At 40.2% G+C, this 13510-nt stretch overlaps 1 protein-coding gene across 1 annotated transcript in view; it reads left to right on the top strand.

The window, feature by feature from the left end:
* Positions 1–13510, top strand: part of Cnbd1 (cyclic nucleotide binding domain containing 1) — a 268986-nt gene that overhangs the window by 198171 nt on the left and 57305 nt on the right. The gene's annotated exons all lie outside the window — the stretch shown is intronic.

The raw sequence follows: 13510 nt of genomic DNA, 5'->3' as shown, positions 1-13510 counted from the left end.
GAGCATCGGCTTGCCAGAGCTGTCTCTGCTTTCCACGGCTCTCTACATCTCCCCCTTTTTGTTTTAAATGAGAATCACAGGCACTGGCCATTTCCCATGTCTTAGGCTAGTTGACGTTTTTCCATAGCCAGCACCAAAGAATGGTGAGCTCCCTGTCTTAGGCTACGAGGGTTGCGCACCCACACCTGGCATTCTCTGAATGTGCGCCCCAGGTTGTGGCCACTCGTAATGCCCGTCATGGGGTAAACTCACACCACATGGTGTACCTCTGGCATATGGCATCAACCTATTCCCGTCGTTGGGACCAATGGCAGCTGGCCTGGAGACGAAAAGATAGAGCTGTCCTTGGTCTGTCTGGCACGGTACCAATCAAAACTCAAACTCAAGCCAGATCAAGCAAATTCCATTATGGGGGAATAAGCGATCAAGGACTAATAGTTTGATACAATCTTCCCCACCTTACCAGGTGCAATGGAAGCAAGTCCTCTGGGTGCAAAGGCTAGGGGAAACCGAGAGAGATGCAAACACCCATCCCTGTGCAATGGAGTCACCTCCTAGGGGTGCAAGGGCTGTTTGTCTCAAAATTCAGGTACCAGAGCTACACAGACAAGGACCAGTCAGACTAAAACTCCTCACTGACCCAGTGCAATGGGCTGAGCCCTTGGGGTGCAGTAGCTGAGGATCTGTTTGCTGGCTATTTCTTTAGCATAGACAACCAGATTTCGGGAGATGAACCTTGTTCTAAGGCTGCAAGTGCTTGGGTAATCACGACTTTGTCACGTTTCTGTTGAACTCTGAGCTTGCAAACCAACCAGAGTATGAACACTAATCCACAACACAGGGTTGTACCAAACAGGCCTACTCCCACCCACTCTTCAAAGAAAGAGAAGGCTGAAGAGATCCAGGTGGAGAGTCCTTCAGTCAGCGAAATGTCCACACGCGTTGAGTTGATGGCTGCCACCGCTGCTCACAACTTCTCAAGAAGTTCATCAAATCTTTCTGACCATTCTCCTGCTAGGTAATGAGACAATTGTCTGGACAAATTAGCTGCTCGAGTAAAGTTTTCATATTGAACACTAGTAATACAGAGTGCTCCCAGACTTCTTTCACATCCCAATTGTGCCAATTGAAAGAGGATATCTATTCTTTCTTCTACCAAGTCTAGGCGCTGATTAACAATCATCAATCTGCCTTTCAATTCAGCATTAGCAGAAGTATGGAAGTTGCCTGCCTCTGTCACTGTAGCGGACAGCTGATTTAAGGCTGCTGCTGTTTGGACTTTGGTTGTCATAGCAATACCAGCAGCTGTAGCTGCAATGGCAGTGACTGATATCGCTGTTATTATGGCTGCAGTTATGCCAAAGTCTCTTTTTTTGTCTGAATAATGATAGAGTAGAGGGTGTTTCAAGAGGAACAGGAACCCATCGTGGCACTCTGGCAACCATGGCACATTTAGCTTGTCCAACAGCCCAACACTGAGACATCATGCATGAATCATTAGTGCATTTTTCAAATGAGGAATTGGAAAGAATAAACAAGAAGGGTGGAAAAACACACACTGGTGTAGGTGAAAATACTGTTTAATTTACAATAATCTTGTTAACTCCAGTAATTAACTGAATAGGATTTGTCAACTGAGGGATTGGATCTGCACTCTGTTTCACCATAGTTCCATTAATAACTCCTGTAAATGATGTTCTTCCTGTTGCTCCGCCCTGGAGAAAGGCTAGCGGGTTGAGGTCGGTACAACTGCCATTAACTCCACAGAGTAGCCATTTGTGAAAAGGATTCATACTAACGCTCTGTAGAAAAGGACCCTTTCTCATTTCCGCGTCAGCTCCAGGATCTCCCAACATATTGGATGAAAAGGAAAAGGTTTCATTGGTATCTGCCCATCATGTTACTCTGGATTGACAATCAGACCAAGGCAGAACAACTCCCTCATCTTCTAGACTACAAAAGGGAGAGACCTTAGGTTGATGAGGATGCTCTCCATCAATAAGTTTGGGTGATAAAAATGTTCCATCTATCCAAATGGCTGGTTGCAAAAGGACTGTGAGAACTCTTTGACATAACTATTGTCCTTTTCATTATCATTCTTTTTCGTTGTTAGTTTAACCCAGCTTCTCTTTTCATAAAACCACCCCAAGGTTCTCTTCGAGAGAGTTATACAGTTTCCTGTCTCAGTAATCTGAAAACAGGGAGAACCCCGTTCAGGCAAGGAACGATTTTCTCCCAGGGGGGCATGCGTTTTATCATAGGGAAGATAAGGCAGCCCCATGGTTCTATTAGTTGTAAGAAATCTTGGAAACACCATGGCATCATGTCTAACAGGTATAGGTTTAGGAAAAGCAGATAATATAGCCCATCGTTGTTCTCCCCATATACTAGGAACCCAATTCTGGAGGATCCAAATTAGGACTGGAAGCATCTGCAGATGAATTCTTAGGGGGGTCATCTTCAGTTGTCACGAGCCTTCGCGTCAGTCGCTCTGGTAGCCAGAATGGATTGTCTTCCTCCTGTGGAAAAACACAGACAGCTCCCCTGGATCTTATTAATATAGGATCCAGGCCATTCCATTGTCCGGTCAAGACGTCCTTCCACTTGACCATCTCCTTTGGCCTATCAGGCTCTAAACAGTGATGGTCAGCAGCCGAATGGCCCTGACTATCCAAATTTAAAAAATTTGAGGGTAAAGAGTGCTATAGAAACGGTGACTCGTGGCACTGAGGGTAGAGCCTCCTCGACTCCCCCTTTTTGTTTTAAAAAATAAGATTTAAGAGTACGATGAGCCCGTTCTATAATGCCTTGTCCTTGAGGATTGTATGGTAGACCTGTCAGGTGGGTCACCTCCATTTGGCGACAAAATTGTCCAAACTTTTGAGAAGTATACGCTGGTCCATTATCGGTTTTGAGAATTTTAGGCTTTCCCCAGGCACTCCAGGCCTCAAGGCAATGTTGGATAACATGTGCTGCCTTTTCTCCCGATAACGGGGAGGCAAACATGATTCCAGAACAGGTGTCAATAGAAACATGTAAATATTGAAGTCTCCCAAAAGATGGGACATGAGTAACATCCATTTGCCAAATCTGTAATGGTCGAATTCCTCGTGGATTAATTCCCACATGAGGCACTGGTAAAAATTGACAGCAATTCTGACATTGAGTAACTATATCTCTAGCTTCCTTTCTAGATATATCAAACCGACGACGTAATGTCTCTGCTGTCACATGAAATTTTTTGTGAAAATCTTTGACTGAGTCTAATTTTGAGGATAAGGCAATAGCAATCAACTTTGTGGCTCGATCTGCCAGGTCATTTCCATGAGACATTGGACCTGGTAGACCTGAGTGAGCCCTAATATGTGTAATAAAGACAGGATGTCTCCTATTAACCATGATAGATTGAATCTTTTGAAAAACTTCTGCAAGCTTGCTAGATGGTTTAATTAATCCAGCAACTTCCAAGACTTTAACTGCATTTACCACATAAAGAGAATCAGATACAATATTTAAGGGGCCTGGAAAGGTTTCTAAGACTTCCAGTACCACCAAGCATTCCACAATTTGAGGTGAAGTTTCATGGTATTGTTTGGCAGTGACTTTATTATCAACTACATAGGCACCTATTCCTGTTTTTGACCCATCTGTATATACCACTACCCCATCTGGGAGTGGTTCTTGAGATATGATATGTGGAAATACAATGGCTTGAGTTAAGGCAAATTGTAAAATAGGATGTTTAGGATAGTGATTGTCTATTTGGCCATTAAAGGAAGTAACTAACACTGCCCAAACATCAGAGGTAGCAGTTAATATTTGAACCTGATGTGCAGTATAAGGCACTATTAAAACTTTAGGCTCTCTTCCAAAATGAGTGACAGCTGCTTTTAATCCTCGAAGGGCAAGCTGAGCAACTGCATCTGGGTACCATTCAATAATTTTTGCAGGAGATGCATTGGGATGGATCCATAATAAGGGCCCATCCTGCCATAACACAGCAGTGGGTAAACGTCTGGTCTTAAAGACACACAAATTAAAGGTTTTGGTCTCATCAATATGTTTTAGCAGAGCTTCTTGTAGGGCATCCTCCACCAATCGCAGGGCATGGTTTGCAGCCGGTGTTAGTGCTCTTGGTGAGGAAATATGAGAATCTCCTTCCAAGATATCAAACAAAGGTTTCAATTCAGCAGAAGGAATTTTCAAGAATGGTCTTAACCAATTTATATCACCTAGTAATTTTTGAAAATCACTTAAGGTGTGCAAATGATCTCTGCGAATTTCTAGTTTTTGAAGAACTATTTTCTCAGGATAAATAACTGTCCCTAAAAAGGAACCAACTTCTGAAAGTTGAACCTTCTCTGTGGCAATATGTAGACCTCGTTGTTCTAATGCAGCAATTAATAAGGGATATGATCTCTGTAAAATGGCCAACTCCTTGTGGCATATTAAATATCATCCATAAAATGAATCCATAGTAGGGTAGGAGATTGTTTCTTAACGGGTTCAAGGGCCATTTGTACATATAGCTGGCACATAGTAGGACTATTGGCCATGCCTTGAGGCAAAACTTTCCACTGTTATCTCTTATCAGGTTCAAGGTGATTAATAGCAGGTAACGTAAACGCAAATCTTTGTCTGTCTTGTGGGTGTAGGGGAATGGAGAAGAAGCAGTCTTTAATATCTATAATTATTATCCTCCATTGTCTGGGTAAGGCAGAAAGCAAGGATAAACCTCTTTGGACTGAGCCAAACAATTGCATCTGTGCATTAATTGCTCTTAAATCATGGAGAAGTCTCCATTTTCCTGATTTCTTATTTATAACAAAAATAGGTGTATTCCAAGGAGAAGTAGAAGGTTCTAAATGACCATTTTTAACTTGTTCTTCAATTAATTTAGTAGCGGCCTCTAATTTCTCAGAGGATAATGGCCACTGAGGTACCCATACGGCCTCCTCTGTAAGCCAGGGTATGGGCAATGAAACCTCAATGGCAACTAGTGAAAACTCAGACCTTGTCTTCCTGTATTACTTTCTTGTGATATTGGGCTTAATCTTCCTTGTTCTCGTCTGCCAAGGCCTTTTCCTTCCTTACATCCCATCTTTCTCATAATTCCCATGGCTTCTTGTGAATACTCATTAGTTAGTGTCAGTCCCAAGTCTTGTAAAATGTCTCTTCCCCAGAGGTTAACAGGAAGAGGAAGCACATAGGGTGTAAAACTTCCTGTCTGACCCTCTGGTGTTTGCCAATTTAAGGAACGTGAACTGATTGTAGGACTGGCCTCATACCCCAACCCCTGTAAGGACTATTTTTCCATCTCTCTCCAGTTCCTGCTTGGAGGAACCAGACCTCCCCGATTCATATTCATATAATTTCAGATTTTGCAATTCCTCTACTGGATATAAAGGCTTTCTTTCCGTGAAAGACTCTCCCAGAGACCCCTCCGGCCTCTCTTTCCCTCCCGCAGATCCAATGTCTGGGGAATTTTTGTAGACATGTCTACCCAAGCTTCCATTTGAGCTTGTAAGCGCTTCTCCAGATTCAGTTTCCGGTAGGTTTTTATCCTGAATCTCTTTCAGTATCTCCTGACTCGCCACAATAGCTGAGCTACATTTTTGATCCTGTAAGCACGACCGCATCAATTTCCACAATGGGCGTGTGCCTGGCCTCAACTTCCCATTTTGCTGTTCCTTAATTAGATCTCCTTCTAGCCTGTCCCAGGAGGCAAGCGTTAGCGTTCCTGTGCGAGCGTACCAAGGCGCAACTCGGTCTATCTCTTTGACAAAGTTCTCCAGTGTGTGAGCAGAAACTTTCAGTTTGTGCTGCCCCAGGAGAGTCTGCAGCCCCATCACCACTGACTGTGAGGACCCCATTCTGTTCTGTTATCTTTGGGAGAATCTGACTCTCCAGGAAGGGCTCTGTAGCTCACTCGAGGCTATTTAATTATGCGGAGCCTCTGCCTGCTTGTAAAAACCGCTGCCTGAAGCAGCGCCTGGCAGGGGGCGGGATCAAAGCTCTGTCTGCTCGCTGAAACCTGCTGGCTCAAGGCAGCTAAAGGAGAGGCGGAACCAAGTTTCTCTTGCCTTGGAAAAATCGCACCGGATTGAAAAAACTGCTGGAAGGGGACAGGACCAACTTTTCACTTGCCTGCTGAAACTCAGCGGCCCGAAACGGCTGGTAGAAGGGGAGGTGGGGCCAGCTCAAGTGGCAAGATTTTAACAGGCGTACCAGTGAAAGCAATACAACAGCAGGAGAAATAAGATGAAAGCTGGCACTAGGATAGCAAACGCTTCCACTGCAGCTTGTGATTTAGTGGAAATATGAAAAGATTCAGGATTAACCATACCTCTCTGATTCTGCTCTTCACTGCAGTCCTTTGAAGTTTAACTCCAGATGGGAGGACCTTTTCTCCGCAGGGTACCTTCTTGAATTTCCCGGGTTTCGGCCCCACTTATGTCGGTGGCGTGTACTTGCCAGCGAGATAACACAGACACCAAAGTTCTTCAGCAGATCTTTATTACGATGTTATAGAGGAAAGACCCGCTGGAAAAAGGCCGGCTGGTGGAAACCGGCTGGGAGAAAAGGCCCCGAGCCCCGAGAAGGTCCTGGTTAAATACCCCCTGGAGTGATGTGTACATATCTGGTTGGTTAATTGCCCATAAAATCCTATATGCCCTGGGAAGGGCTGTGACTTCCTGCGCTTTCCCCTTACACAAAGACAGTAAATTACAGAACTTGTGAGAGCATCGGCTTGCCAGAGCTGTCTCTGCTTTCCACGGCTCTCTACAGGTCAGGCTTTCTAAGGTAGAGTCTGAACCAGAGATCTGATCTCTCAAAATATATACTATATTAGTAAATTTTAAAATTTTCTCAAATAAGATAGTGGTATTCTTTGAATATAGGATCTATTATTTGAGTAAATATTGTTATTAGATTAAGAGGTAAAATAGGATAAGATGTGTAACAAAAATGGGGAAAAATAAATATATTGGAAGGTAAAATTAATACTAAAGAATATTTTTCATGGTTAGTGATAATTATTCATGTTTTAATATTCAGTAGTTTGCTGTGCTTTTTATTTAAATAATACACTTATACTGCTTTTAAAAATCATATTTTTATTAATTTTTAATTTGTTGTATTCAGGTCTGACCCAATAAATTCTGCAAGATGAAGGTCCTAATGCAATTAACCCAACTTATGCCCGCATTCTGACTTTTGAAGTCACTGTTGCAAAGATTTGCCTTTGTAGCCCAGTGTCTAGCAACTTTGACTTTGCAGTGTTTCTCCCTGAGATAAAATCCTGCCTACAATGTGTTTTCTTTGTGGCTATGGATAAATTATTTTTGTATATGCAAATTTTCCACCTTAACAATGATTGAATTATAAAGTATATGACCTTCTGGTTTTATATAGTGTGATAACTAAGGTATAAAGTTTATTAGTACCCAATTAATTAAAATAGAATATAAATTTAAAAAGAATTCTTGCATACCTGAAAGCTATCGTAAGCTATATAATATCCCATTCACAAAATTTAACACTTTAAACATTTCCTCTATTTCATAGTTTATATTTTAAATATTTTTACTATGTTATCAAGTATATCTTTTTACACATAATATTTTTGGATAAAAAGTAAAAAGTTATGCCTTTTCTCTCCCTACTTCATGAATTTTCTCAAGTGTCTGCAGATATTTGGCATTTGCATGAGTGTTAGTAAGATTTGATTACTCATTCAGTAATTTTTAGGATTGTGATTTCTTTTCAGTAATTAGTAATCTGTGTGTCCTTATAAAAATTTTTTCTTTAATTCTGTTTAATTATATAATGACCTACCATTGTTTCATCTGTATGTATGTGACTGAATGGTTTGATTTGCTGATGTTTTGTTTGTAAATATCCTAGCCCAGTTTAGTAGCTCTGTTTATATATTCCTGAGCATTTATTTAATAAAATCTTCAATACATACAAAACAACTGTTTCTCCATCGACTGCCACAGCAGCATGGTCCATACTTATAGTTCTCTCTGGAAGAAGTTTTTGGAGCAACTCATTGGTAATACTCTTATTGAAAGTCTGTATCAATCAAGTAGTATAGAAAGCCAAATTTTATGAATCTTTAACATTTAAGTAGAGCATCATCTATATCAGAAGATGTAATATTATTAACAGTGTAAAGATTTTTGGTTTTGATTTGTTCTTTATTCTAGTAGGTTAGGTTATTAAAACGATCAAATTAGTTTTAGAAAATATAAAAATGTCATTTCTTTTACATTCTTACATCTTAATAAATGTAAGTAAAATAGTGCTATAATATAGAACTTAAAAGAACGATAATCATTTTTCTATGAACCAGAGATGTTCGGTCTTGTAGTCATCTCCTGAGCAAGAAGTATGAAGGACTAGTGAGTGTAAACTCAGCAGACATGTAAAGTCCTATAAGCCTTCAGTGATGTGTGTCTATAGCTGTGGACGTGAGATCTGGAGTACAAAGTGAGGATGCCAAAGGTTAAGTATGAGAGCTAAATTCAGAAGGTGCTGCCTTAGGCGAATCATGAGACAGAGGTGGAATAGCTGGTTGTGGTGACTTACAATGAGCCTCCAGGATTCACTTCATGCTGAGACAGAAAGGACTAGCAAAGAAGACTTTGAATATTTATGTTGCTTCAAAGTTTACCTAAAATTCCTGGCATGTGCTGTTTTCTTTCTCCTTCTGTCAACCCTTATCCCCCTTCTCCTTCTCCCCCCACTTCTCTTCCTCCCTTTCTTTTCCTTCCTTCCTTCCTTCCTTCCTTCCTTCCTTCCTTCCTTCCTTCCTTCCTTCCTTTCTTTCTTTCTTTCTTTCTTTCTTTCTTTCTTTCTTTCTCTTCTGCTTCTCTTCTTCCTCTTCTTCCTTCTGCTCCTTCTTTTGAACAGTTAGAATTGTAGCTAACATGGTTAGACATTGAATGCTATCTCCTGAAAACTGTGAAAAGACCAGAATAGCTATTCTGAATTCCCTTTTCAGCATTACAATAGAAGTCTAATCAAAGAACATTGACTGTGAGACAGAAGTAGAAATCCACCAGGAAAGGAAATAAAAATTGTGTCTGTTTACAAATTATATCTTTGATATTGTTGTGTTTTATAAAAAAGACCAGGATATGTTTTGGTAGAGCCAGGTATGGTGAAGTGGGAGGGGTGCCTCGGTGGGCCTATGCTGAGGCATTCCTTTCCACTGAGATAGCAGCCATACAAAGTATACAGGGATATAGTGTAGAATAGAGTTTATTTAGGGCATGGGAAGGGGAGTTGAGAAGGGAGTAGACACACACACACACACATACATACATACACACACACACACACACACACACGGGGGTGGGGGGTAGGACAGCCAGGAACATGTGGAGGAAGAGGGGGGAGGAGTAAGGGGAGAGAGAGAGAAGGAATCAGGAAGAGAAGAGAATCTGAGATAGAGAAGGAGCAGAGAGAGAAAGGAGGGGGAAAATAGCTCCTTTTATAACAAGCCAGGCCTACCTGGCTATTGTCCTGTAACTCTTGAGTGCAGCCAAAAAAGAATGCTAACAGGTATAGAAAATCTTGAGAAATACAGTGGATTCCTTTCAGATAATAAAGGGGATCAACAAAGTGTAGGCTATAATCAAATCTTATCTATACAATCTATATTGCTAGCAATAAACACCATTGACCATTTTGAATAGCCTCTAATGCATAAATACCAAGGAGCAATGTAAGGAAAAACACAAAACATAAACAGTAAAAACTAAGGAATATTGTTGAAAGTAAAAATAAAACTTGACAAATAAACAAACCTTAATCCTAATTTTTAATTTAAAGGAACATAAGATTTTAAAGTATGCCCTTATGATTTTCTGAAATTCTGCAGTGTCTGCGGTAGCATTTCCCTTTCATTTCTTATATAAAAAAATTTCAATATCTATTTCAATTTTTATTTTTATTTTATGTATAGTAGTATTTTGTCAACATGTATGTGTGTATTCCACTTGTCTTTCTGGTACTTGTGAAGCCAGACAAGGGTTCAGATACTCTAGAACTGGAGATACAGATGCTATGAGCTGTCACATAGGTGCTGGGACCTGTACAAGCATCTTCTGAAAGAGCAGCCAGTGTTCTATTGTAATGCTGAAAACCGGATTCAGAATAGCTATTCTGGTCTTTTCACAGAGCCATATTTCCAGCCCTTTCATCTTTGAGTTTAGTAATTTAGGTTCTCTCTCTTTTGGTTAATTTGGCTAAGATTTTGTCAATCTTACTGATATTCTTAAAGAACCAAGTATTCATTTAATTAATTAATTTGTCTATGTCTTTAATTTCATTCTGACTTTAATTATCTTTTCTTGTATATTCCTTTGGAGGTGTAGTCGGTTTTTCTATGTTCCAAAGCATTCAGGTGCATCATTGAGTTACTAATATGTACTTTCCCAGGTTTTGTAATGTAGGTATTTTTTTACTGTAAACTTTCTCCCTGATGAAAAATGATGGAAGGGGATGCCAAAGCATCTCTTCGCCCTGAGGGACTAGTCACACACAAGTATAGCAGAGAATAGAGTTTATTCAGGGCATGGGGAGGGGGGCCAGGAGGGGCGGAGAGAGAGAGAGAGAGAGAGAGAGAGAGAGAGAGAGAGAGCAGAGAAGTAGAGGCCGGCCATGACCATGTGGAGAGAGAGGAAAGGGAAGGGGTGAGGGGTGAGGGGACAGACAGAATCTACAGGCAAGAGTACAGAGAGCAAGAGAGAGAGGAGGGGGCAAGCAGCCCCTTTTATAGTGGGCAGGCCTACCTTGCTGTTGCCAGGTAATTGTGGGGAGGAGCATATCTGGCTATTGCCAGGTAACTGTGGAGGTGGAGTTTAGACAGAATACTAACACTCCTTAGGGCTTCTTTGTGTCTCATAGATTTGGTATGTTGTATAGTTTTCAACTCTCATTGGACATGCTTCCATTTTTGACAATTAACATAGAAACCTAGAACTGATCACTGTACAAAGATTGTGTGTAGTGGTCAGCCATAAATGATACATTTATACCATATCCCTTCTCCAGCGTTAAGGGATCATCACAGAAGAGGGTGGCAGAAACATTATAAAAACCAGAGGTCAGGAATGACTACAAGAAATCAGTGTTTACAAAGCAAAACTTGTTTTTGTGCATGTTGCACATATTTGCACATGTGAACTCATAGCAATTGTGACACCATGCCTAGATCTGTACAAACTCAGACCAGACAAAACAAAAATCCCTGTATGGTGTGTGTGTGTGTGTGTGAGAGAGAGACAGAGAGAGAGAGAGAGAGAGAGAGAGAGAGAGAGAGAGAGAGAGAGAAAGATTAAGAGAGGCAGAGATAGACACACAGATACACACAGACAGACATAGATGGCAGGGTTGGGCATGAAACGCTAACCCTAGATTAGGAAATCCTGGCAAGTGATAACTGTTGAGCGAGGGAGAATGCTCTCTTTAAGGATGTGGCACCTGGTAATGACCATGATGGTATACCACACCCACGAGAATTCAGTCAGCACACATGCATTCAATTAGTTTAAGAAACAAAAAGAGCACTACATTTTGTGGTTAATGCGGTGGGGTTGGTCTGAAAGGAGTTGGAGAAAATGTCATTAAAATACTCTATGAAATTCTTAGAGAAATAATAAAATATTATTTTTTAATTTTGAAGGAAAGAGCTCTTATTTTCATAAAATTCAACATTGTCTTCTTGTGAGTCTTCTTTGGTATTTTATACAAGGCATACACCATTTGCAAAGGAAAGGATGACTCACCAGGGAGACTTGCATTTTTCACTGCGACTCCTTTTGGATACTGTAACACACTGGTCATGTACCTTCTGTGGGGTGTAGAAGGCAACGTTCCCCCATGAACAGTCCTCTCAGATAAAGCATTTAAAATGCTAATGTTGTATGCATTAATTCAGACCATGTTATTGGTCATTCATTGAAGTTACAAATATGCAACCTAAATTAAAGAAAATATTCCTGTGGCAACCATAAAGGCTGCATGGGGTGCTAGGTTCTCTGCATACATGCTGTGGTTGTTTAACTTTGGTTTCGGTGAGACTCCTAACAATTGGGGTGAGGTATCTCTGACTCTTTTGCCTGCTCTTCAGACATTTTCCCTCCTACTGGATTGCCTAGTCCAGCCTTGATATGAAGGATTGTCCCTTGACTTACTGCATCTTATTATACCATGTCTGATTGGTTTCCATGGGAAGTCTGCTATTTTCTGAAGGGAAATGAAGGAGCAGCGGGGTCTGGGGGAGAGGGGAGGTTTAGGTGGGGGATAGGGAGGACTGGAGGAAGAGGAATCTGCAGTCAGGAATATGAGAGAATAAATAAGAAAACTAAAAAACAATTCCTGGCTTGTTACCATTGTTCATGGGTTCTGTTACTGAACAGTCATTGGAACAGTGAACTCATCATTTCCTGAAATGCTACATTAGATTTTGTGTTTGTTAAATAGAAACGTCCATATTTTAATCTACAGAAAGAGAATTTGGCACATAGTACTATAAATGAGGGCCTATTTCTATTTATATGTACAGGTTTAAATACAATGTACATATATATTTCTGTTATATGTACATTTTTTCAGGTATTAGCATATACTCATACACATGTATGATTTTATGTCTACTAGGTGAACATACACATTCTTTTTATCTTCATATAAAATTTCGACCACGTAGTAAGCCATACCTCCCTGTATCTGTTTAATTTTTAAAAATTTGTAATTTAGTTTTTACTTATTTTGCATCCTGGTCATTGCCCCCCTCCCGGTAACTTCCTTCCACAATCCTTCTCCCACCCCCTTTTCCCTGTCTGCTCAATTCTTATTGGTTAGAATTCAGTCACATGGTAGTAGAGGATATAGAAATTAAATTTAATAAATGCTCAGTGAATCAACTTTTAATAGTTCTGGTGTTTTCAAGTCCGTTTCATGCTACCAACTATCTGCACATAGTCTTTTTTAAAGCTTATATTCATTTTTATAAAAAAAGACAAACTTAAAGCTTCATTTAGGACTACATCTCAAAGCTGTGGCTCTTGGTTATACACTTTTCCTTCCAGTAACGGCCATTACAGTTATCTCAGGTCCACTAACATGAAAAGCAGCTTTCTTTACATTTGCACAGTGGTAAAACCAAGGAAAGGCATTGAATCATTAACAACATATTAACAAACAAAACAAAACAGAGTCACAATAAAAGTATTGGTTCATAACAACCATGCTGTTTCAATGGGCTGATTTATTCAAATGTTTGCCATAACAGTGTTGCAAGTTTTAGACTTAGATCTTGGATTTTCTTTTCCTTTCTTTTCTTTTCTTTTCTTTTCTTTTCTTTTCTTTTCTTTTCTTTTCTTTTCTTTTCCTTTCCTTTCTTTCCTTTCCTTTCGTTTCCTTTCGTTTCCTTTCCTTTCCTTTCGTTTCCTTTCCTTTCCTTTCCTTTCCTTTCCTTTCCTTTCCTTTCCTT

The sequence above is a fragment of the Grammomys surdaster genome, unplaced genomic scaffold, assembly GCF_004785775.1.
Source record: "Grammomys surdaster isolate TR1022 unplaced genomic scaffold, NIH_TR_1.0 97, whole genome shotgun sequence".
Taxonomy (NCBI): domain Eukaryota; kingdom Metazoa; phylum Chordata; class Mammalia; order Rodentia; family Muridae; genus Grammomys; species Grammomys surdaster.
The sequence above is the reverse complement of the archived record's forward strand: the minus strand, read 5'-3'. Positions and strand labels throughout refer to the sequence as shown.